The 25564-nt window shown below is 44.0% G+C and overlaps 1 protein-coding gene and 1 long non-coding RNA gene across 2 annotated transcripts in view; both read left to right on the top strand.

Moving 5' to 3' along the window:
- The first annotated feature begins 200 nt into the window (after positions 1 to 200).
- PAQR8 (progestin and adipoQ receptor family member 8) overlaps positions 201 to 25564 on the top strand; it is a 39699-nt gene continuing 14335 nt past the window's right edge. The window contains exon 1 of the mRNA XM_070456315.1: positions 201 to 289. The gene's annotated coding sequence lies outside the window, so the exon portion shown is untranslated. The remainder of the gene's footprint in view (positions 290 to 25564) is intronic.
- On the top strand, positions 8010 to 8453 carry LOC139031536 (uncharacterized). Its single transcript, XR_011484033.1, has 2 exons — positions 8010 to 8261; positions 8356 to 8453. It is a non-coding gene; the product is annotated as an uncharacterized lncRNA (long non-coding RNA).

The raw sequence follows: 25564 nt of genomic DNA, 5'->3' as shown, positions 1-25564 counted from the left end.
GCCGAAAGGGGGCCTTGCGGGCCTGACCCCCGGCTGGAAGGAAGAGGCGTAAGTCAACTTCCTCGCCGGCGGCACCCGCGGCGGCGGTGGGTGCGCGGGTCTGCGCATCCCGCCCCCGGGCCGGGAAGGGGCGGAGCCGGGCGGAGCCCGCCCCCGGCTGGCCCCTCTTCCCCGCCGCTCCTCCGACCCGCGCTGGCCGCAGTCACCGCCGCCTGCAGGAAGCTGGGAGCGGGATCTTGGGCCGGGAGTGCGGGCTGGGCTGCGTGTACGGGCTCGGCCGCCGCTGCCGGTGAGTCCCTGGGCTGGCGGCGCGGTGCGCGGAGGGAGGCGGGTCAGGACCCGGCTGTTGGGGAGCCCCCGGGCGCAAGCACCGGGATGTCAAGATCGCGACCGTGGGGTCCCCGGAGGAGCATCGCGAGGTAGAGGAGGGGCCCGGGGGCCGGGAGTCAACATGCCCCCGGTGCTGGGGCGTCCAGGAGCCCTGCAGGCGAGGCAGAGGGTCAGGAACTCGAAGTTGGGGCGTCCCGAAACCCGATCCTGGAGGACTGCGGGTTTAGGATCCTGAGGTTGGAGAGGTCCCCAGGAGCGCGGAATGAGGGCTGCCCAGTCGGCCTTCTCGGGGCGCCCTCCGCAGGGCGGAGGGGAGCAGAACCCGGGAAGGGAGTGCGGAGAGAGGAAGCCCGAGGCGGGCGGGGCGGGAGAGAAGCCCCAGGGAGGGGAGCCCCGGACCGGGGAGGGTGGGGCGACGCGAGTGACTTCTCCCGGGAAGGATGGAGGGGGTTTCGCCGAAAGGGCGGGCGCGGGGAGCGGAGCTGTGCAGAGAACCGGGGTTCTGTTCTGGAGGATGGGGGACTGGAGAGCTAGAACGCCGCGGCGGGGATCCGAGGTGGCCGGAGGAGGGGTAGGGCAGGCACTCAGGGAACATCTCGGCCTAGGGGACGCAGCCCACTCGGTGCGGTCATGGCCCTCTCAAGAGGACACCCACTCGAAGGAGCAAGAAGGGCCACCCTGGACGGGGCTGGGTTGGGACCCTCCACCTAGCGAGCTCGGGCAGTGTTGGCAACTTCGGCAGGGGGACCAGAGAGGGGCGCACCTGGCAGACCTGCGTGGGCACCGCAGTGCCCTAAGCTTCTGTGGCCCCTCAGGCACAGACTCACAAAAGGGAGACCCCTGGACTGGACAGGCTTAGGGTTGCATCTCATATTTCTGAGCTGGGTTAGAAGTGATTTTGCCCAGGGATCCGATGAGAACAGTCTGGGCTTATAGCTCAGAATAGCTCTGGAGTGAGTTTTCAAATTCTATGGGTAAGCTCTACCTCTGTGTGTGTGTAACTCATAATAAAAGTGTGTGTAATTTTTAGATCCACATGTGCTGCTTGCTTCCTCCTCTTTTGTACTTTGTGAGAGGTTGTTTCTGAGTAAAAACGGGAGGAAAATCAGGAAGGTTCCGGCGTACACACATACACACGAACCGCCCACAAATGCATTGCATTCCACAGTCTAGTAAACACGAGCATTATACTTTTGGATTGCTTCTGTTGGCAGGGCTCCCTTTAGTGGAGTGAATAGGAGTTAACCTGCACTGAAGGTGGACTGCCCTTGACTACCCTCTTAGGATATCCACAGCCTGACCCACCCCTGAGTTGCTGCACCCTTGACCAGGTCACCTGGTGGGGCGCTAGCCTGCTCAGGACCTCAGCGAATGGGCATTCTAGAGTCTGTCTGAATATTAACAAATGACCAGAGCACTGTCTGCTTTATCTTTTTTTTCCCCCCCTGTGTGTCGTAGGTGTCTGGCTCTCTTTTACTATTTAAATAATATTGGCATCTTATATTAATGTATTCTATATGGTTAATTATGTGTGGTAATTAGCTTAATTATTTGATGTAACAACTAATTCAGGAAGACCTATGGCCTTGGGAATCCTATTAAGTAGATTTCTCCCTGCAGAGGTTCCTGGGCTTTAAGGGGCAGTGGAAGGGGGAGGGAATGCGCTCTACTCCTTTTCTTTTCTGCTGTAGATATAGGTCCATTTTCTAATATACGCTGAGATTTGAGCTTCCTGGGAGGACCAAAGACTTTTGGCATCTAGTATTTGGCTCAGATGGTAAAGAATCTGCCTGCAATGCAGGAGATCTGGGTTTGATCCCTGGGTGAGGAAGATTCCCTAGAGAAAAGGATAGCTACCCACTCCATTATTCTTGCCTGGGAAATCCCATGGACAGAGGAGCCTGACACTACAGTCCATGAGTTCACAAAGAGTTGTACACAGTACAAACTTAGTGAATAACACTTTTCACTTTTTAATATGTTGGGCCTATTTTTTTCTTTTCCTTCGTCAAGAGGAAAGCCCATCAATAAGTATGCAAGTTAACGGTAAAGTGATCTATTCAATTTCACAGGTATCATTTCAGGACAAGTTTTTTTTCCATTAGGGAGTGGTCAGAACCTTGCACCAAAATCTGCATTATCATTATTGCGGTAGCATATTTATTCACTTGGACATATAGCTAGCTGATTCTTCCAATTCTTTATCCAAATGTTAGAATAAGTACCTAAGTATTTATACATTCAAATAAATTCGTGTTTCACCCTTTCTTCCTCACCCCTCATCGTGGCAAGCTGTGTACTAATTCTAGTGATGCTGTCATTGCCGAGAATAATTTTGGAGCCCTGCTTTGGAGTTGCCTTCAGAGTTGGCAACACGTTGACTGAATTGCCTCTGTGATGGCAGACCTTCCGCAGTTGGGAAACAGCCAAACGCTTGTGTGGAGCCAACTTTGGTGGAGAATTGGGGTTGTTATAGGAAGTATGTCCATTAAAGTAATGAAAGCCCTCTTGAAGGACTGGCAGTTCTACAGGGGTCATCCAATAAAGAGTATGTGTTTAGGATTGTAAAGTAGTTGCTTTGAAATGCAGCCTTCATTTGGTTGTTTGTGCTCTGGTGCATGCGTTAAAAAACAACAACAACAACAACTGGTCCTAGAGGAGGAAATGGCAACCCACTCCAGTATTCTTGCTTGGAGAATCCCATGAACAGAGGAGCATGGCGGACTAAATAAAGTCCATAGGGTTGCAAAGAGTCGAACACAACTGAGGTGACTTAACATGCACCAACACCTTCTAGCTTATGGGGCTGGAGAAAATAAGCCTTTCTTTCCCCCTTCCATGCCCTCTGTACCAGGCAGTTTCCATCCCCTTGCATTTCTTACCGAAAGCAAAATGAGCAAAAGACTTGTTTCTTCCAGCAAAAAAGGTAGTCAGAAAGTCACTTACCCTGTTGGTCATTAAATGCCTGATACCTAAGTTTTTATGTGAAAAGATCTATATAGAGTCAAGGGGAAGAGAATGATTTCTGAAAATCCATTTTAGTTTTGGGATTCCATAGCACATTGCATGAAAAATTAACATATCCCTTTTCTACCTTTGTTTCCCTAAATTCCATTTTTTTCCCTCAGGTTGTATGACCTAAAGTTTCAATACAGCCATAGCTTGAATCTTGATTTAACTATGATCTTGGACAAATTATTCTTCTCTTTTGGCCTCCATTTTCTTACCCTAACATGAAGGTATGATGAGCAGGTATCTCATGGGGCTGTGATGAAGATGAAGTAAGATTTGTGTGTGTCCCTTCACTGATCCCTGAGGTCAGTGTCCCTTACATAATCAGTGCTCCATAGAGTCTAGCTCTTTGTGTTATTAAGAGTGCTTATTGATCGTATTGTATTAAAATTCATTTTAAACCATGTAAAAATTTATAATTCCCATGTAATGATAGTCCCTTTGGCTGGGCTTTGCAAATGAACCTGTCCTCTCAGGAGATTTTTAAGAGTGACCTTAACAGCAACCACAGCTAGCTACTTTATTTTGAATTCCTATTGGGCTTCCCAGAGGTAAAGGATCTACCTGCCAAGCAGGAGACTCCAGTTCAATCCCTGGGTCAGAAAGATCCCCTGGAGAAGGAAATGGCAACCCACTCCAGTATTCTCGCCTGGAAAATCCCTTGGACAGAGGAACCTGGCAGGCTATAGTCCATGGGGTTGCAAAGAGTCTGACACGACTTAGCAACCGAGCATGCATGTATTTTAAAATACAAAAAGTCCAGTTTTGATTGTGTATTAGGTGTAACAGTTTGGTAAAAAGCTGAAGGAAAATTGTTTAAAAGCTTCTCCTATAATTTTCTCCCTGATCCAATGAAATATTTTTCTAACAATATAGCTCTAGTTCTCTCGTCATATATTGAAAGGGATGATTCTGGGGAACATTTGTTTCAATTAAATTGGAGTTTTGTTCTTTTTAAAGTGATTGAGAGGAAGAACCTGGCACTACATTCTCAGCCCTTTCGTAAATACCAACAGTCAGTTTTTGCAAATTTATGAATTTTATTATATACAGTTAATTTTAGCTTAATTTTAATGAAATAATTTATAGTTACTATGAAGTAGCTGTTTCATGAAATGTTCAGCATTTAGTGAGAATTCTCTGTGTTTCAGTGAAGTATGTGCAGGAGATGAGGTATAAGGAACAGATTTTTTTCCTCCAGAAGTTCACATAATGTGCCCTTTTACTTAGGACAATGCATTAGCAAGAGTTGTTTTTTGTTTTTTGTTTTTCTCCTAATGGCTTACAGGGCTAAGGATTAATATGAATTTCACTACATGTTCCTTTTCCTCAATTTCTTGGAGAAGGCTAAATATATGGATCTCTCAATAGTGTTTATATTTTTTGATGTGGATTAATTCTTTCAGGATTAGATCCTGCTATGTACTCAGATGCCATAAAGGGAAGTAAGGGCCTTAAAATTACTTAGTGAATTGTAAAGTGATAGACAGTCTGCCTTCTCTATGGGGGCTGGTGTGGGGAAATGGAGTCTACATCCTCAGGTTCAGCCAATCAAGGATGGAAATTTCAATGAAAAAATTAATCCATAGTCAATCTAAGAAAGACATGGAACATTTTATTCAATCAACCTGAGGATTATAACCTGGGAGACAGTCTCTCAGAGAGGTCTGAGAACTATTCCGGAGAGGTAAGGGTTGTGGCCAGTCTAGATGTGACTTTGGAGAAGGGGGTACATGCAGTCAAGCACACATATTGGTAGAGTTATTGCTATCTGCAAGGAACAGGTGTCTTAGTTGATGGTTTTAGTGCCTCTGTAAATATGGGAAGATTATAGAAACTGGATTCATAAAATTTTCTACTGAAAATATCTTAACCATTTGAGGGCTAATTTCTGTTTTCCTGTAGCACAAAATGCCTCATCCTGATCTTTGCCCTGAATTCCTTTCAAGGTGTACTGCATAGGTCAGTGACCACAGTGGCTGATGACTTAATCCTTGTAGAATTGATGGTAGGCAACCTTCTTTATTTTTACAATCCCCTCCTTTTCAGTCTTAATTTTGACCAGGATTTGGGAGGCATTTTGTGATCGCTTTGTCTCGTGATGCTAGGAATGCTCCTTCCCAGGTTGGGCAAGGATTTATTTAATAGGCTTCTCAATGTGCTCTTAATGGACAAGACTCTGTTAAGTAGCCAGATCCTCTGGCCAGCCTGTAATATGGTCTGGGAAATGGTTCCCTCTTGTTGCTTCTTCCCACATCTAGAGTTACACTATTGTAATCATTGATCTTATAGAATCGTATATTTCATCAATAATTTCAAGTCACCTAATCATCTTTAATTTTACCAGAGCCTTGGCCACACATTTGGTCATGCAAGAAACAATCCTCTTCTTCAATAGGAGGAATACAAATAATGCAGCTAGTGGCATTAATAAGGTCATAAGTATTTAAGTGAAGAGCTTCCATTAGGTGTGACCCAGTATCTCCCCAGGTTCTCTGACCAGTCTATTCTATAGCAGTTTCTGTGTTTAAGGGAAATGATATATTGGTATTGTACATAAAGCTCACCGAAGATGTCTACAGATAGAAGATGAAGGTGGGTTATCATGACTTCTTAAGGACTGACAAAGGAATGTTATCCTCTAAAGAGTTATGTGATTGCCAGAAGAAGCACAAGTGATCTTTCTGATTGAGCAGGTATTTCTGCCATTGGAGAATCTGGTTAATGCATAATGCAGATGTACAATGACAAGTGGATGGAAGGGAGGAGGCCAAAGGGCAGAGAAAAATTTTATGTTTAAATTTTTCTTGTCTAGCCTTAAAATGTCAGTTGAAATAAATGTCAGAAAATAGTTAGGGAAAAAAATATCCCAGGGGAATTTTGGGGGAGCATGAATACATGTATATGTATGGCTAAATCCCTTCTCAGTTCACCTGAAACTATCACATATATCTATCATATATAGACTATAATAGTCTGTATTCCAGTACAAAACAAAAAGTTAGAAAATCCCAGAAAATTCCAGAAAACAAAGCTTGAACTTGTCATGCCAGGCAACTACTTACACAGCACTTATTTTACACAAAACAGTTACATTGTATTTACAGCTATTCACATAACATTTACATTGTATTAGGTAATATAAGTAATCTAGAGATGTTTTAAAGTATGTGGATGGATGTGGGTAGGTTACATGCAAATACTGTGCCATTGTATATAAAGGACTTGAGCATCCACAGATTTTGGTATGCCAGGAGGATCCTGGAAGCAATCCCCATAGACACTGAGGGGCCACTGTATCACTGTAGGATTGGGCTATTTTTGTTGTTTATCCCTTCTATAGTGGCATTTGGCCTTTGCTCCATCTCTGTTCTGAATGGTAGTTTACACCCAGGAAACAAGACAGCAGGGTGCTTGAGACTAGAGCAGGTGTTCTTAATAAGAAGCAGGGGCAATGATTTTACATCCCTTTCACCCCCAGGCCGCCAGGATATTTGGCAATGTCTGGAGATATTTTTGATTTTCATAGCTGGAAAGAAGAGAGATGTTACTGGCATCTAATGGGAAGAGGCCAGAAATGCTGCTAGATGTTGTATAATGCATGGGATGGCCCTTCACAGCAGAGAACTTCCCAGGTAGCTCAACTGATAAAGAATCCCCCTGCAATGCAGGAGACCCCAGTTCGATTCCTGGGTTGGGAAGATCCACTGGAGAAGGGATAGGCTACTGACTCCAGTTTTCTTGGGCTTCCCTGGTGGCTTAACTGGTAAAGAATCCGCCTGCAATGTGGGAGACCTGGGTTCGATCCCTGGATTGGGAAGATCCCCTGGAGAAGGGAACCCACTCCAGTATTCTGGCGTGGACAGTTCCATGGACTGTATAGTTCTTGGGGTCACAAAGCGTTGGTCATGACTGAGCGACTTCCATTTTCATTTCAAATGGCAGGAGTACTGAGAAATCCTGAACTAGATTAAGGGATCTGGGGTGGGGACCAACCCATGTTAGCATCCTAGAATGACCCTGGGTGAGCTCCTTAAAAGTGCAGGTCTGAAGTGCTGTTGTGCAATTAGATGGGATAGTGTATATAAAATACTTAGCTCACAGAGTTGCCCAGTAAATGGTAACTAGCAGTATAATGTCTGGTTAGTCAGTCCAGGGACTATGCATCTAAGACATAGCTTTGGCTTTTGAACCCGTGGTGCACAGATCCAGGTCAGGTTTCCTGATCCCATCCATGTGTCCAAGAGTTGGTAGGGCAGGGACCCAGAACCACCTGTGTCTGTGGTTCCTTCTGCATTCTGGTTCTGGGCTGCAGTTGCTTCCAACCAGGTGAGCAGGGCAGTGCTGCAGACCTGTTTTCTGGAGGGCAGAGACCAGCTGAGGCTGGAGGAGCTCTCTGTTTCCTCCTCCACACTTGGAAGGAGGAGAAGGCTAGGTGGCAAAGTCCTCCCCCAACGCTACACCCCCCAACTCGTCTTCTGGGCTCTACTGAGACCCATATCTCTGCACGGGCACAACTTCCTCTGCTGTGTGAGCAAGCAGACCTGGGGTCTGGCAGTTTCTCTTTACTTTCTCTTAGCCCCTTCTACTCAAGCAAACGTTCTTGGAGGGTCCCTTCACTTTTTAATGAAACACTCCAAGTCCTCTGCAGGTTTTGCTCTTTGTGGGCCTTCTTGGCCATCTGGGGAGGACAAAGGAGGCCGCCCATGAAGCTCAGGCCCCGCTTTGACCTTCCTGCTTTGCTGTGTTTTTGCTGGTGCACTTTGAGCCAGAGGAGTGAGTGGTCCGTTCAAGCAACCGGAGGCGCCTCAGCGGGATGGGGGTGGGATGACATTCCGAGAGTGTTTAGCAGACCCAGATGTAAACAATGGAGTGGTTTTTCAGCTGTGAGCTGGAAACCATCAGTTCTGTGGTTCTCAGTCCTGGCTGTACAATAGAAGCACCTGGGGCTTTCTAAGAGTGCAGATGCCCAGGCCCCACCCAAGACAGTTGATTCAGACTCTCAGTGGGCAGGGCCTGGGCATCAGATTTTTTAAGATGCTCCTGAGATTCAGAACCATGCCTTGTGAAATTAATGACCTGGATTTAAGAGAAAGGAAGAAAGAAGAAAACGAAAGAAAAGAGAGCCAAACTAAAAATGAGAGTAACATAAGTACTGTTTTGTTCAATGTTTGTCTTATGATGAATGTATCACCTGCTTGTGATGTAAAATATGTTCTCTCCGAAGGGCTGTAATCGAAAAAGTTTGAAAAACTTTATTTTAAAGCCTCAGAGGTATTTAATTGATGTTGGCAAATTGCCTCTTGAAATATTTCTGTGTTTCCGCTAGACAGTTTTCTAAGTGCTTTTATATACCTTGTCAAATACAACTTCTGCAATCACTGTCAATACAGTGATTCTGTCAATTCTGCAATTCTGTCAATACAACTTCTGTGAGCCATGGAAAGCAGATGTCATTATATTTATTTCTTTCATACAGATGAAGGAAACCTGGGGCTGGAGATAAGAGAAATTTGTCAAAGTCACAGTGAGAAAAGGGGCAGAGTGGACTCAAACCCAGGGCTTCTGATTACTGCTACAGGGCTCTGTCCATCACATCTTTCTGTCTCTTCTGATGTACTTAGAGCATGGCCTTGATGTAACTTCAAATAATGCATCAAAATAATATTGACTGAACACCTACTGATATCAGGAAACATAGAGTTGACCCTTGAGCAACCTGTGGGTTAGGCCGTCCTTGGGTCTGGCCTGGTAGTCCTGGCTGAGAAGGAACCTGAACACAGACCCTGTGGAGTGAGATTTGGAGAGACTTCTCAGTAGTCTGGGAGGCAAAGGCTATTTTGTTCATTTGTTCATTTATCCACTCACTCATTTATCACTATTAATGCGTTGCCAGGGCTGGGGTCTATGCTGAACATGGGTAAAGATGGAATGTTGAACTCAAATGCAGTCCCCGCCCTTGTGAAGGTTACAGTTTGGAGGTGAGTACATAAGGAAGGATGCTCTGCTTCAGAAGCAGGTGGGGAAAGGATTCCTCAAGGCTTTCTCATACCTGTGCACAGAGCTGAAGCAAAGCTCAGGCCATGTGTAAACAAAAGTACAAACAGTTGGTTGTACTCAGGAGCTTAGCATGGAAGCTTAGCACGTTAGCCCACATGACATTCAGAACCCCACTTCCCCAAAGGTGGGGAACCACATTCTGCTGGAAGTCACCTGCGTTGGATGATCAGGTTGAGTTAAGCCTGGGGCTTAGGGTGTATCATCGGAGTGTCTGGGAGGGTGCAAACTCCAAGCCACCTAGATAACTAATAAACTGTCCCTATTCTCTTATGTGAGAAGGACTCTGTACCTCAGCAGACCAGTGTTTGTTGAATGAGTGAATTAATAATGATTATAAAGAATGTTCATCTATTATAAAGGTAATGGAAGATGTTAAGATTTCAAGATAAGCACACCCAGAGAAGAGTCTAGTTCTCCTCACTTTCCAGGCTGAGCTGGTTCCTGGCACTGTAAGAACCTAAAGGCAATCAGAGCTAGGGTTATTGATTTAAGAGTTTTTGGTTGGTCTTGAGATATTAGCATTAAGGACAGTGACATTTATTTCTGCTTATGATGATGTAGTCCAGGGTTAAGAAAAGCAAGCAAGAAAAAACTCAATTCTTTTTTAAAAGTATTTTTATTTATTTATTTGGCATTTGTGGGTCCTAGTTTCGGCATGCAGGATCTTTTTTTTTTTTTTTCTAATTTAATTTAATTTTTTTTTTAATTTTTTTATTTTTTCCATTTATTTTTATTAGTTGGAGGCTAATTACTTTACATCATTGCAGTGGTTTTTGTCATACATTGAAATGAATTAGCCATGGATTTACATGTATTCCCCATCCCGGTCCCCCCTCCCACCTCCCTCTCCACCCGATCCCTCTGGGTCTTCCCAGTGCACCAGGCCTGAGCACTTGTCTCATGCATCCAACCTGGGCTGGTGATCTGTTTCACCCTAGATAATATACATGTTTCAATGCTGTTCTCTTGAAACATCCCACCCTTGCCTTCTCCCAGAGCCCACAAGTCTGTTCTATACATCTGAGTCTCTTTTTCTGTTTTGCATATAGGGTTATCGTTACCATCTTTCTAAATTCCATATATATGTGTTAGTATACTGTAATGGTCTTTATCTTTCTGGCTTACTTCGCTCTGTATAATGGGCTCCAGTTTCATCCATCTCATTAGAACTGATTCAAATGAATTCTTTTTAATGGCTGAGTAATATTCCATGGTGTATATGTACCACAGCTTCCTCATCCATTCGTCTGCTGATGGGCATCTAGGTTGCTTCCATGTCCTGGCTATTATAAACAGTGCTGCGATGAACATTGGGGTGCACGTGTCTCTTTCAGATCTGGTTTCCTCGGTGTGTATGCCCAGAAGTAGGATTGCTGGGTCATATGGCAGTTCTATTTCCACATGCAGGATCTTTAATCAACATGTGGGATCTACTTCCCTGACCAGGGATTCAACCCAGGCCCCCTGTATCAGAAGTGCAGAGTCTTAGTCACTGGACCACCAAGGAAGTTTCCTTCCCCACCCCCCATCCTAATTTTTAAGGAACAGATAATTTGTTGCTTTTCACCAGTAACTGGAAGCTATGTATTTGCCCTGTTATTAGTACCTGCTCTCTGGAGGCTAAGACAATTTCCCAAGAGGTTCAAGATCAATCCATAATATAGAAACTGGGAGAGGGCTACTGTTCCCCAAACCACTTGAAGATGGAATAGAAATACTCTGCTAAATGTTGCCTGTAGGTCATACTTTTTGTGAGAAATAAAACTTTATTGGTGAAATCTCATTTTCCTTTTAGACTCAAATTGCTTGTATAAAATATGGAAGAAAAAAAAGAGAAGGATGTAAAAATCAATGTTGAGTGTAATGGCTCTTGAATTAGAAAATTTAAATTCTCCATGGTGTATTTCACCCTGTCCAAAGGATTCATTCCAGGAGTTCAATCTTAGCTTTGCTATCGCTGCACTTAAGCAGGATGAGGGCATCAATATTGTTCTCTTGAGTTGCCAGGAACCCTAAGAACTTTATAAAGTGGCATTAGTTAGTTACATGCATGGACTCATGCTGGGATTGGAATTGGCTGCAGTTGTAGAATGTCACCCAGACAAACAGGTTCAGGTATAAAGTGCCAAGAATTTCATTGAAACTGGGCAGCATTTCAGGCAGGTAGAAACTGATTCATCAGATCTCATTGTGGTGAAGAGGTTCAGATTAATTCAGGAAGTGCATACACAATTTTGTCCCATGAAAGAAAAAGAAAATATTAGACTGTTTGTAATTATGTGGCTGTGATATGTCTCATGGCCTGGAGGACCATTGTGTCTAGATACATTAACCTAATCCAGAGGATGTAATAATAATAATACACCCATGTGTGCATGAAGGCATACTGAAACACAGAACACCTACTATTTTGAAGAATACCTACTTTATAGAAGACTCCTATGTGCCAGGCATTATCCAGTGCAGTGTTTCTTTACATTGTCTCTACTCCTTGAAACAAATTTAGAAGAGATCCCAGTTTACCAATGAGAACAAGAAATTAAGTGGCTCACCGAAGGTCACTATAGTTAGGAAGTGTCAGAGCTGGTTATAGATTTTTTGATTTGTGAAAGGGCCTGTGGCAGATGAGTTTCTGTTTAATTTAGGGCTCCTTTACAAAGCGTCTATAGCCTGGAATGGGTCCAGGTTGGGATTTCCTGTCTGCTCAGCTCATCACCCTATATAAGGGATTCCAGAAGGTGGGAGTTGTTAAATTTATATATGTGGTTCCTGAACCTACTGGAAGCATTGGCTCTGGGGGCAGGGGGCAGGGTCTCGGGGTGGTACATCAAACTTTTTTTCATGATTTCCTTTGCCTACAAAACCACATGTGTGTGTGTCAAATAACTGCACAGACCATCAAAACTTGGCAATCCTTTGCTTTTAGCTCAGGTGATAGTAGCTTCATTTCGAGCCACCTGCCAGCTCTTCTAAACTCTAACCTGAGATTAGGTGTAACTGACTAAATGATCCAGGGTCATGAGTCATTGAATGGATGTGGTTCACTTAGAAAACTTTCAAAGCATGGAAGACTAATAATGATCACTTTAAAACAGGTTTGATGGGACTTTCCTGGTGGTTGGGCTTCCCTCATAGTGCAATTGGTAAATCATCTGCCTGCAATGCAGGAGACCTGGGTTTCAATTCCTGGGTTGGGAAGATCTCCTGGAGAAAGAAATGGCAACCCACTCCAGTATTATTGCCTGGAGAATCCCATGGACAGAGGAGCCTGGCAGGCACAGTCCATGGGATCACAAAAGTCGGACATGACTTAACGACTAAGACACACACAACACATCCTCGATGGTTAAGACTCGGCGCTTCCACGGCAGGCAGTAGGGAGCTAAGATCCCACACGCTTCACAGTGCAGCCAAAAAAACAGGTTTGATAATGAAAATGCTGGGCAATAATGGATAGCCTAGAGTGACAGTGAACATCTCAGCTGCAATCCCCTGACCCGCCACCGTGCTTGTCCCAAGCCCACCCATGTCTATAGAAAGGCAGGCATCCCTGTCTTTTGGACCTGGAAACAACAGCCTCAAGGCTTTCTCTGATCTAGGACAGATCGCATTAGTTGAGCACATGTTGTATGCTAGCAGTTTTACCTGTACTATCATCTCTCTCTCTTAAACTTACTATTATAGAACATTTCAGACAGAGGCGGATAGAATGGTAGAAATATACCTCCATGTGCAACCATCCCACAACTTCAACAGTTACCAACTCGTGGCCAACTTCTCTGCATACACTTTACCTCCAGACGATTTTGAGGCAAACCCCAGCCCTCATATCATGATCTGTGAGCATTTCAGAATGTATTTCTGAAAGAAGAGGGCTCCTCTATTGTAATTCTTTAAATGTCAACAACCCTGTTAGTCAGGCACCTCCTTACCCTTATTTTATAGGTGAAGACAGTGAGGCACAAGGAGGTTAAATTATATGCCCAAGGTCATGCAAGGCAGAGTCAGGATTCAAATCCAAGTTGCCTAACTCCAGAGCCCGTCCTATTAAACACCAAATCCTGTTAGGGTAGCCATTAGACCCCTCTGGTGTAGCTAATCCTCCACTACAGAATTGGATTCTGGAAGCAGAAAAATAGACCCCCAGGGACAACACTATTGATTTCTAAATGAATTCAATCACCCAGTCATTGTTACAGGTAGGGTCTATTGAGGCACACAGGGACAGAAAGGCTGTGAAAGTCTTACAGTTGTCATCTCCAGGTATGAAAGGATCGACCTGAAATATTCCTGGATTCTCTTTAGGCAGCAAAATTGATAAAGCAGTCAAAAACCTTGATTGTGCTAGTGTTTGAAAGGGTGGAAGAGCCCATAATGAAAAGGACTTCACAGAAAATATGATTGTCATGGTGCTCTGGCTGCCAAGGGGAAGTAAAAGGTTTCTTTTAAAATGAATTTTCCTTTGGTTTTCTCTCTTGGCAGAAGGAATCATAGTCTTCCCACTGAGCCTTTTCAGTTTGTTTCTAGCATAGCTAATTGTGTTTATTTGTCTCCAGAATCACATGCCTGCCTCTTTTCCCTTGCCTTTTCTTAAGGTCTCTTGCCTGCTGTGTACGACGGTTGCTGCCAAAAACGTTCCTCTCACCTGGGAGCAGTTGGCTGAGTAGATGTTGGGAGGTTGGGAGGCCAGCTGTCTCTCCAGAGGTCTGACCCCGCCTCTGGCATCCAAACCCACCTCAGGGGAGAGGCAGGGAGATTATATAAGCTTGCGGGGAAAGGAACCATGTCATTTGCCTTGTGTGTGCCCATTTGGTCCATCAGTGTTAGGAGCAGAGCAGAAAACATGTGAATACTATTGACTGACTGATCTAAGAGCTTTGCTAGCTCAAGTTCAAGAAATTGATTTTCCATTTTTCTCCCCATCAAAATGAACATCACATTGATTTTTCTGTTTAATACTTTTCTTTGGCTTTGGGAATCACTGACATTTTTTTTTGACACCTTTAAAAAATTTTTTTATTTATTTTTGGTTGCACTGGGTTTTCATTGCTGTGCTGGCTTCTCTCTAGTTGCGGCGAGCCGGGACTACTCTTGGTTGCGGTGCGCGGGCGTCTCATTGTGGTGGCCTCTTCTGTTGAAGAGCACAGGCTCTAGGCGCGCTGGCTTCAGTAGTTGCAGCTCTCAGCCTCAGTAATTGTGATGTGAGCAGGCCTTAGTTGCCCCATGACATGCGGAATCTTCCCAGACCAGGGATGGAACCCGTGTCCCTACATTGACAGGAGGATTCTTATCCACTGTACCCCCAGGGAGGTCCAGGAATCGCTCCCTTTTAAGTGATTCTCAAACCTGTTTCTTTTCTTTCCCGGTTCCCTGTGAAGTCTAATCTCAGAAGCCATGTAACTACAGGAAAACCACCCAGTCCTCTTCAGTCCTCTCACCTATGAAGCTCTAGATGGTGGTGCTTGTCAGGATGTAGGTGAAGATGTGTCTAGAACTTCTGCCTTTGACTGTCTCTGGGAACACCAGTGAGGACCCTGCCAGTGTCTTTTTCAGGGAACATCTATTTTCCTTAGAACTGTTGTTGCAAAAACATCAAAATTGGTTGTTGTTTTTTTTTCTTTTTTTATGACTGCTGTGACTTCTACTTTTTGAAAAACTAAATTAAGGAAAACAGTAGACTGGGAATTGCTAGCTCTTCATCATACAGTCAGCTCAGGGAGGGCAAATACATGGCTTTGTGCCTGGCCCCCTCCTGAGCCCAGGGTTGGTGGCAGACTTGTGCATGGATCACAGCAGCTTCCCTGGAGCTCACTGGTGAGGTGGGGAGGAGAGGTGCCTCTCAGCACAGGACCCCAGGAAGCCAGTTACCGAGGGTTGACACCTATTTGCCCTTTCCTAAGTAAGTGATCTTTAAAGCCCTTCCCAGATGTACAGAACAGAATTTTGGACTCTGTGGGAGAAGGCGAGGGTGGGATGTTTTGAGAGAAGAGCATCAAAACATGTATATTATCTAGGGTGAAACAGATCACCAGCCCAGGCTGGATGCATGAGACAAGTGCTCGGGCCTGGTGCACTGGGAAGGCCCAGAGGAATTGGGTGGAGAGGGAGGTGGGAGGGGGGATCGGGATGGGGAATACATGTAAATCCATGGCTGATCCATGTCAATGTATGACAAATACCACTACAATATTGTAAAGTAATTAGCCTCCAACTAATAAAAATAAATGAAAAAAATTAATAAATAAAGCCCTTCCCAGACTAAAATGGGTCACATTAGGTCCTTAACGGCTAGGGACCAGCTCTTCTCTTTTCCCAGGAATCAGATCAAAGGGAGGGAATGTGTTACCACTCAAGAACACTAAACCCTTTCTGGAAAGCAGATGACTAGGAAATGTTTTAACCCTGATGGTTCACAGAGGAATTGGAGGTGGTGACTCTCCCTTTCCAACCCGTGGTGGGCTTGTGCATTGGGTTTGTAGTTTGGTTGGTGAGTCAGTGAGACTAATTAAAGTCATCCTTTTTATGGAGAACCAGAATGTTTAATGCCCACCGGGGAATATAAAGGAAATGGGAGCCCACAGCCTGTCATTTAGGAGTTCCTAATCCAATAGAGCAGTTGTATTAATATTAAGCTGAATTGAGATTTCGTGTAGTTTAATGAGATGCAAGAAGGAGAAACTTCGTGCCTATTTATAATTAACTCACTCTCAGCTGACTAACATCCTTTTGAAGACATTTGGAGGGTGTTAAGATAATGCCTATGAAGCAACGGGACTTCTTTGACAGAAGATGTGATAAGTATTTATGATCATACTATAGATAATGGACTGGCCTACCGCTGCAGACCCGGCTATCTCCAGGAAGATTAACAGAGGAGGCCAAGCTGCTCTCTGGGTGGTTAGGATCAGGCTGGTGTGCACAAGTGTGGTTTTCTCTTGTTTTAATCCACAACACATTCTTTTACAAGAAAAAGTCAAGAAAAGTCTTTTTTGCAAGAAAGAGCTCATTCTGGAGTGCTCTGATCTACCAGCAAGGACCAGCAGAGGTACTTCTCCATTTCAGAAGTCTCAGCTGGCTACTGAGAGCAAAGGAAGGGAAAGGGGGGAAACCTTATAGATCAAAGAAAGCATTACACTGTCCAAGTATTTTAAAGGTATTTCTCAAAAAATCAGGTTAGATTTAGAATCCTTCTCCTCTTAAGTGTGTACTTTTATCTGGCAATGCTTATCTAAAAATCATACTTAAGCTGAAATCTCTCCTAGCTTACTATTTGGGGCTTCCCAGGTGGCACAATGGTAAAGAACCTGCCTGCCAATGCAGGAGGCGCAAGAGACACAGGTTCAATCTCTGGGTTAGGAAGATCCCCTGGAGAAGGAAATGGCAACCCACTACAGTAGTCTTGCTTGGAAAATTCTGTAAACAGAGGAGCCTGGCATGCTATAGCCCATGGGGTCACAAAGAGTCAGACACAAGTGAGCACACACACACTATTATTTTTTACTTTCTCCATCTTTTGTTGGTTGGTGGTTTAGTCACTAAGTCACATCTGACTCTTTGAGACCCATGAACTGTAGCCCACCAGTCTCCTCTCTCCTTGGGATTTCCCAGGCAAGAATACTGGAGTGAGTTGCCAGTTCCTTCTCCAGAAGATCTTCTCAACCCAGGATTCGAACCCATGTATCTTCTGCATTGCAGGTGTTCTCCTGCATTACAGATGGATTCTTTACTAGCCACCAGGGAAGCCTTTTCTATCTTTTAGGATGTCATATAAAAGTAAGCCAGAAAACATTATTTGGGGTTGTTATTCAGGAATGTCCAAACTAGCTGAATTCTCTGGAGTGGGAGACGTGGCCTGTAAGGCTGAAACAGCAAGCTGGGGAATAATTGCAACTTTTCAGTAGATACTAGGATCCTTTGTGGAAGGGAGCACTGGGGCAGTGGAACTGCAAGTACTGTACCGACCTTGAGTTTTCTCACAACAATAAGTGCTTGTCTCTTGCCAAGACCATATGATCTGTGGAACTTGCTCGAATAGCTTCTGGCTGGTACTGTGGCTTTTGTTTTCTACTGGCACCCTGGGACTTGAGAACACACTCCTTGGAGTTTAAAATCATCTTATTTGAATGCTGACTGGACAGTGGGCTTATATAATTGGTTATTAGATACTGGAGAAACTTAAAACTTGAAAGTGACACTTTCTAGAGCCGTATTTATCTTGTCTTAGGCTTGTAATGACATTCTTTTTTTTTTTTTCTTTTCAACTTTAATTCAGAAATATCAAGTCATTGGCCTTTAGCATTCTCAGTTTACAGATGGCGCTACTAGTGCCAGAAGGATCGTGGTTTATTTTAAAGTATGTGATTCATTTAATTTGAGGAGAGGAGGATTTGGGCCTTCTGCCTTCCAGCTTACTTTGCCTCCAAGATCAATACAGCCTCCAAGAGGGAAGAGTTGTCTGTTTCTTAATGGTGTTTATAATGGAAGTGCCTTGTTGGTATTAATGACAGTGTATCTACTTCCATGTAGCTTTGATTAATCAAGTCTTCAGTTAAACTAATATTTACTGACATATTCCTCTTTGAAGGGAAAAACATCAAAACACAGGTAAATTAAGTCCTGTTAGAACTTTTATTTAGAACAACCTCCCAGTAAAGCCCTAGGTTCACTGCAGACATGGCCCAATCTTCTTGACCATCGGTACTTCCTTTACCCAAGCTGCATTGTGACCACTGGCATCCAGAAGATGAAGAACCTGGACAGTTCTGATGATCAAAATTATTGCTTCCACATTTAGGAACTAATGCATTTTAGAAGGCTCAGACGGTAAAGCGTCTCTGCCTATGATGCGGGAGACCTGGGTTCGATTCCTGGGTCGGGAAGATCCCCTGGAGAGGGAAGTGGCAACTCCAGAAGTTCACTCCAGTACTCTTGCCTGGAGAATCCCATGGACGGAGGATCCTGGTGGGCTATGGTCCAAGGGGTCTCAAAGAGTCGGACACGACTGAGTGACTCCACTTTCACTTTCAGTTTCAATAAATGAAGTTTAGACAGAAATAATTTCCTGAAGAGTGCAGACATTCAGGACATGGCCTCTCGAGTGAGCCTGCCTGGTTGTGGGTTCTGGCTCCACCACTTCCTGCCTGGGTGATCTTGGGCAAGACTCTCAACCTCTTTTGTCATCTGTACAATAGGTAGAAAGAACAGATCCCATTTCATAGAGGGGTAAGGAGTGATTGTGAGCTAATAATATGCAAAGAACTTAGAATGGTGCCCAGCATAGAATTAATGCTCCATATATGTGAGTCATATTATTGTTGTTCAGTCACTAAGTCATGTCCAGCTCTTTGAGACTTTATGGACTGCAGCACACAGCTTCCCTGTCCTTCACTATCTCCCAGAGTTCAAACTTATGTCCATTGAATCAGTGTTGCTATCCCACCATTTCAGCCTCTGTCGCCCCATTCTCCTCCTACCCTCAATAATAATTATTGGCAACTAGATAAAGAGGAGTGAGATGAGGAAAAATATATATCTCTGGTTTCTGGCTTGAGCACCTGGTGAAGCTATTTACTGAACAGGAACAAGGAACATGGGACAGAAATAGGTTTCATGAAGAAACTAAACCTATTGTTGGTTGTGTTCATTTTGAGGTATATTTGTTATAACTGAGCAGAGATATCATATGGACATTGAATATGCCTCATTCCAGTTAATGACTAAGTTTTCTGTGTACTAGGGTTCCCTCCTTGATTTTCTTAGGGATTTCTTGTGATTTGTCAAAAACAAAACAAATTCCAGGTGCTTCGGAAAATAGCAGACACGAACAACAGACTTGTGGGCATAGCAGGGGAAGAAGGAGATGGAGGGATGAATTGAGAGAGTAGCATTGAAACATAAATTGCTGCTGCTACTGCTAAGTCACTTCAGTCATGTCTGACTCTGTGCGACCCCATAGACGGCAGCTCACCAGGCTCCCCCGTCCCTGGGATTCTCCAGGCAAGAACACTGGAGTGGGTTGCCATCCTTCTCCAATGCGTGAAAGTGAAGTCGCTCAGTCGTGTCCAACTCTTCACGACCCCGTGGACTGCAGCCCACCAGGCTCCTCTGTCCATGGGATTTTCCAGGCAAGAGTACTGGAGTGGGGTGCCATTGCCTTCTCCGGAAACATACATTACCACGTATAAAATAGATAGCTAGTGAGTGGGAAGCTGCTATGTAACACAGGGAGCTCAACCTGGTGCTCTGTGACAACCTAGAGGGATGGGATGGCGGGTGGGTAGGAGGGAGGTTCAAGTGGGAGGGGACCTATGTATACTGATGGCTGATTCACATTGTTGTTCAGCAAAAACCAACAACACTGTAGAGCAATTATCCTCTAATTAAAAATAAATTTTAAAAAATAACAGCACATAAAATTTTTAAATTAAAAAAAAATCTTAAAAAGCACAGCACTCAGCAAATGCTTTCAAAAGGGCCTAAGGGGGAATTCCCTGGAGCCAGGCTATATAGGAGTTCTTGCTGAAAACATAACATGTGATTGAACATCAAAGGTTATTGTTAATCACAGAAAATAGACATCTAGAGTTAATGATTTTAGTGCTTTTCTATCTATGGGAAGAAACAAGACCCTTTGCTCTCATTGGAACTATTACTTAGATGTGCATCTTAAACTCTGCAGGGCCAGTAACCTGTTCTTTCCACCCTGAATTCCCCTCAGGATGCACCGTTGTGGGCAGCTGCAGTGGCTGTTGGCTTGATGGTGGGCAGCATTCATTGTTTACTGGAATGGCAGGCAATATTTTTTTATTTGCACCTCTCTAAGAAGATGAGATTTGAGCGAGGCCTGGAAGGAGTTGTCTGTCTCTCAGCTGTGATACAATGGATGTTTAAATCATCCAAGGCCCACAGGTGGTGTGTGGCAAGACCCAGGCAATGATCACCTGCCGTGTGTCTGTAAAATTCATGAGGGGTGGGCAGCTGATGCAGAAACTGTGGACATGCGCATTTCAACTCAATTGGAAAAACAGGCACTCAGGTCGCAGTTTGCACAGATTATAATCAGATGTCATCTGAGACTTGAGGTTATATTACAGTAAAGAGAAATGGTTGTTCTTGGCCCTTTCTACAAACTCCATAACCTACAAACAACAGTCAGGAGTTTGATTTTTTATAGTTACACCTAGGTTTGCATGTTGTTGCTTAGCCCATTTCTGAGCTTTAAACTCCGTAAGACTCAGATTTTCAGAGCTTCAGCTGACATTTCTGTCAATCCAAATAGAAGCAGGTCGGCTTGAGAGTACTTGTTCTGTTTTTCTCTGTTTGGTAGGTCATATGGCACGGAATAACGAGCTGTTTATAAAAATCCTGGTGAGCTGGACATGTTATATTACTAATTTATGAGGCTGGTATACACAGGTATCAACTTGCCATCACGTAAGCCACTACTTTGAACTTCTGAAAAAATGGAAAGAGGCTTGCAGCATTGGATTCTTGAAGTGATTTTTTCACATCTCCTGTTTTAACCTTTTCCATGCCTGATCGAGAAGAAGTATCATGAGCATGAGTCTCTACTTTGGAATCAGGAAGAAGTCTGTTACCACACCCTCCCCTCCACCGCACTGAACTTGGAGGGATGAGGGGCTGATGAACGTCTTGCAGGGGGACTGGCACCTTTGCCCCCACAATCCTGGCCCTGGCCGAGGATTCTGAAGCCACGCCAGCGGCCACTGAAAACACACCTGCTGTTTGTGACCCTCTCCCCAGCCTAAAGTTTCAGGACCATTGCTAAGGTCACAGGGGCCAGGTGAAGGAAAGGGGAGCAGACATCCTGTATTAACTGCTGTCTCCACTAATGGCAATGAGCATCAGTTGACTAAAAAGGCGCAGCACCAAGCTCAGAAACTGACCCCCACTAAACCCCATCCTGTGTTTTGGTAACAATCTTATCTGCTCTCAGTTTTTTTAAGTTCTGAACAAAATAATTTTTTTTTTTTTTTGGCCATACTGTGTGGCTTACAGGATCTCAGTTCTCCAACCAGGTATTGAACTAGGGTCATGGCAAAGAAAGCCTGGAATCCTAACTACTGCCACCAGGGAACTCCCTGAACAAAATTCTTACAAAATTTTTTGGCATAAATGTATTATCTTGGGTGCTTTGGAGAGGAGGAAGATTTCTCCCCTTGATCCTTCTGCTGAAGCAGCTGTCTACAGAGGGCTTCCCTGATGGTTCAGTGGTGAAGAATCTGCCTGCAGCGCAGGTTCGATCCTGGGTCAGGAAGATCCCCGGGAGAAGGAATGGTAACCCACTCCAGTATTCTTGCCTGGAGAATGCCACAGACAGAGGAGCCTGGTGGACTGCATTCCACGGGGTCATAAAGAGTCAGACACGACTGAGTGACTGAGTGCACTCGAGCACGCATGCAGAGTTGCCTACAGGCATCTGCCCCCAGGTGGTTATCAAGCTGAGAGTGCCCAGCTTCTCCCAATGCAGCATGTAGATGGTAGAGACAGGCTTCTCTTTGCCCTTGTGGGGAAAGGCACGGGAATGCAGCAGACTTTATTGTATCCTGTTGTCATTAGATATATGTCATCCCACGCTGAGAGCAGTTGTTGTTTAGCCACCAAGTCATGTCCAACTCTTTTGCTACCCGATGGACTGTGGCCCGCCAGGCTCCTCTGTCCCTAGGATTTCCCAGGCAAGAATACTGGAGTGAGTTGCCATTTCCTTCTCTAGGGGATCCTCCTGACCCAGATGGAACCTGCATATCCTGCATTGGCAGGTGGATTCTTTACCACTTAGCCACCTGGGAAGTGCTGAGAGCAGTACTTAGTACCAAAAGAAGGAAAACAAGCTCAGTGGACTCCGTGTTCATTCACGGAGGGTTCACTCCAGGCAGATCTGTGTGCCAGGCTCTAAGTGAGGGAAATGGATTTAAGGTCATGTGAAACAGTGCTTGTTCATAAGGCCTGCTGGGGATATAGGAGAAGCACCCAAACCACCCCAGGACAAGTATGTGATGGCATCATTTTGTGGCACAAACTGCAGGTGGCAGGAGAAGGGGTTTTGCTTTGACTCGGTGGATCGGAAGGGCACGGGAGGAATCAGCCTCTGAGAAGTGACTTCAGGGATGAGTGAGGTTTTCAGAGGTAGAGATAGGGAGGAGGCCCTTCCAGGCAAAGGGAACAGCCTGGCCCAAGACCTGAAGTTGTTGTTCGGTCGCTCAGTCATGTCCAATCTTTGCAACCCCATGGACTGCAGCATGCCAGGCTTCCCTGTCCTTCACTATCTCCCGCAGTTTGTTCAAACTCATGTCCGTTGAGTCAGTGATGCCATCCAACCATCTCATCCTCTGTCACCCCCTTCTCCTCCTGCCTTCAATCTTTCCCAGCATCAGGGTCTTTCCCAATGAGTCAGTTCCTTGCATCAGGTGGCCAAAGTATTGGAGCTTCAGCATCAGTCCTTCCAGTGAATATTCAGGGTTGATCTCCTTTAGGATGGACTGGAGAGAAATCCCCTTCTCAGCACACAGCCTAGAAGACCACACTGCAGCCTTGTTTGTCACAGCAAATAAAGGAAATAACCTGTATGTCTGTCCATAGGAGGAGGGACAAATACATTGGAAAATACTCAGCAGAGAAAATGAATCGGAGAATCACATAGCAATTAACGTGGGAAAAACACAAAACATTAAATTAAGAAAGAAGACTGCAGAACATTAGGCACAAAGTTTATATAAAGATTTAAAACATCCCTCTCTCTATATATATAATTTATGGATTTTTAATTTCATGTTTTAAAAATTAATCATTACAGGTAGTTATATACTTTTATAATCTCATAATATTTTCATATGAAAACATTAGTGGGAATGAAAAACACCACATTTAGTGTATAGTGGCTGCTGCTGGGGAGGGAGGAAAGGAGGAAAGGAATGAGTGATTACAGGAGGCTAGATCTCAGTTACCTGTTTTATAGACATAAGATGATATATTTGTTGTTGTTCAGTCAGTTGTATCCAAGTCTTTGTGACCCCATGGACTGCAGCACACCAGGCTTCCCTGTCATATGTATATACACAGTCACATATATATGTATATACACACACACACACAAAACATATACATAGTGACATATATTTATATACATACATATGTATATTTAATTGAAGTATAATTGATTTACAATGTTGTGTTAGTTTCTGCTGTATAGCAAAGTAATTTAGATACATATATACATATATATACACACACACACACATATTCCTTTTTATATTCTTTTCCATTATGGTTTATTACAGGATATTGAATGTAGTTCCCCATACTATACAGTAAGACTTTGTTTTTATTTCATATATAGTACTTTGTATCTTTGAATCCCAAACTCTAATTTATCCTTCACCTACCTCTTTTCCCCTTTGGTGACCATAAATTTGTTTCTATGTCTGGGTGTCTGTGTCATAAATAAGCTCATTTTAGATTCCATCTATAAGTAATATTGTAGGGTATTTGTCTTTCTCTTTCTGACTTACTTAGTATATCTCTAGGTCTACCTCTGTTGATGCAAATGGCATTATTTCATTCTTTTTTATGGCTGAGTAGTATTCCATTATATATATGGGTACCACATCTTCTTTATCCATTTGTCTGTTGATGGACACTTAGGTTGCTTCCACATCCCAGCTATTGTAAATAGTTTTTGCTGCTATGAACATTGGGGTGAAAGTATTCTTTCAAAGTAGAGTTTTCTCTGGATCATACGTATATATTTTTGAATCTTAATATGACACAAGATTTGACAAGCAGTTGTTTGTTGTATCATCCTTTATACTTTTCTCTTGTACGCAAAGCATTTTGTAATTTCAAAATGAAAGAGGAAATCACAGGGCATGTCTGGGAATGGCTAACGGTACAGAGATCAGTGATTTTCAAACATTAGCTTGACCCTTCATAAGAGATTATATCAGGAACCAGGAGTTTCATGGCAGTATTTATCCTTAATGTGTGGGGTGCACTCTGACAGGTTCTGTTCTCTTCACTCTGTTTCATTCTGCATGAAATCAGCAGTGGATAATGTTGAGGGTGCAGATCAAGGCAGGGAAGATTTTGACTGGCTGCCTTATGGGTGTGAGCTTTATTTGGCAGAGAATAAAGCTGGTGGCTTGTGGGCATAGAACTTTAGCCAAATCAAATAAGATGAAACTGTGGCCGGAGGTTGGAAGACATAAGAAGATCAGTTAGGAGGTTATCATAGGAATCTAACTAGGACAGTGTACTAGCCTGCAGGGGAGTGAGAGAAGGAATAGACTGCAGTTAAAAAAAAAAGAGGATTTGATGACTGGGATGTGAGCGGAGGAGGAAAAGAAGAAATTTCTCTTTGATTTCAAGGCTTGGTGACCAGGAGATTGGTCACACCAGTCACAGAACTAGACACAGCAGAGGTCTGGTTTTAAACACACAAAGTTTAAGGTGCTGATGGGACCTCAAGAGACAGTGATGTCTCGTGGAGTGAAAAGGCATGAATTCAACATGGTCTCGTAATGTTTGATGACCTTCTCTAGCAGTACCCAGAACCTACTGAGGGAAAAAGAGAAACTAGAAGTCATCAGGGTGCGGCTGGATGGAGAGCATGGAATGCTCCAGAAGGGAAGCCAAGTGGCTAATATGAAGAAAGCATTTAAACAACTACAAGGAAGTACTGAAGATGAAGCTATGGCATCTTCTGGACAGACTGATTGATTAGAGTGTCTCAAAGAACTTAACTTAGATTAGCCATTAATTTCCCTGGAGCGAAACTAAAATAAAAAATGTCACTCTTGTCTTACGGGAGCCGAGAACTGTTTGTGTCTAGTTGTTCAGGAGAGTGCAGTCCTGTGCCTACAAGGACACTTCCAAGAAGAGGGTTTGTAAATGGAAGCAGAGAAAGTCCTGGTTAATTAGAAGAACTTGAAAAAGATCATGGCTTCCTGCTGACCTTGACAAAGAAGAAAAGGAAGAAGACCGATACTATGCTCAACTTCAGCATCTCACTAAAAGGATAGAATAGTCTTCCTTTTACTGAGAGTTTTTCAGTTAAAAATGGGATGTTGGGATGGCAGTGGGGCCAAGTGAGGTGGGCGAACTAAGAGAAGAAGGGTCGGAAGTTCCGAGGAGCCCAGAGCCTGTG

The sequence above is a fragment of the Odocoileus virginianus genome, chromosome 27 (assembly GCF_023699985.2).
Source record: "Odocoileus virginianus isolate 20LAN1187 ecotype Illinois chromosome 27, Ovbor_1.2, whole genome shotgun sequence".
NCBI classification, from domain to species: Eukaryota; Metazoa; Chordata; class Mammalia; order Artiodactyla; family Cervidae; genus Odocoileus; species Odocoileus virginianus.
Note: the sequence above shows the minus strand (reverse complement) of the source record. Positions and strands in the feature narration are given on the sequence as shown.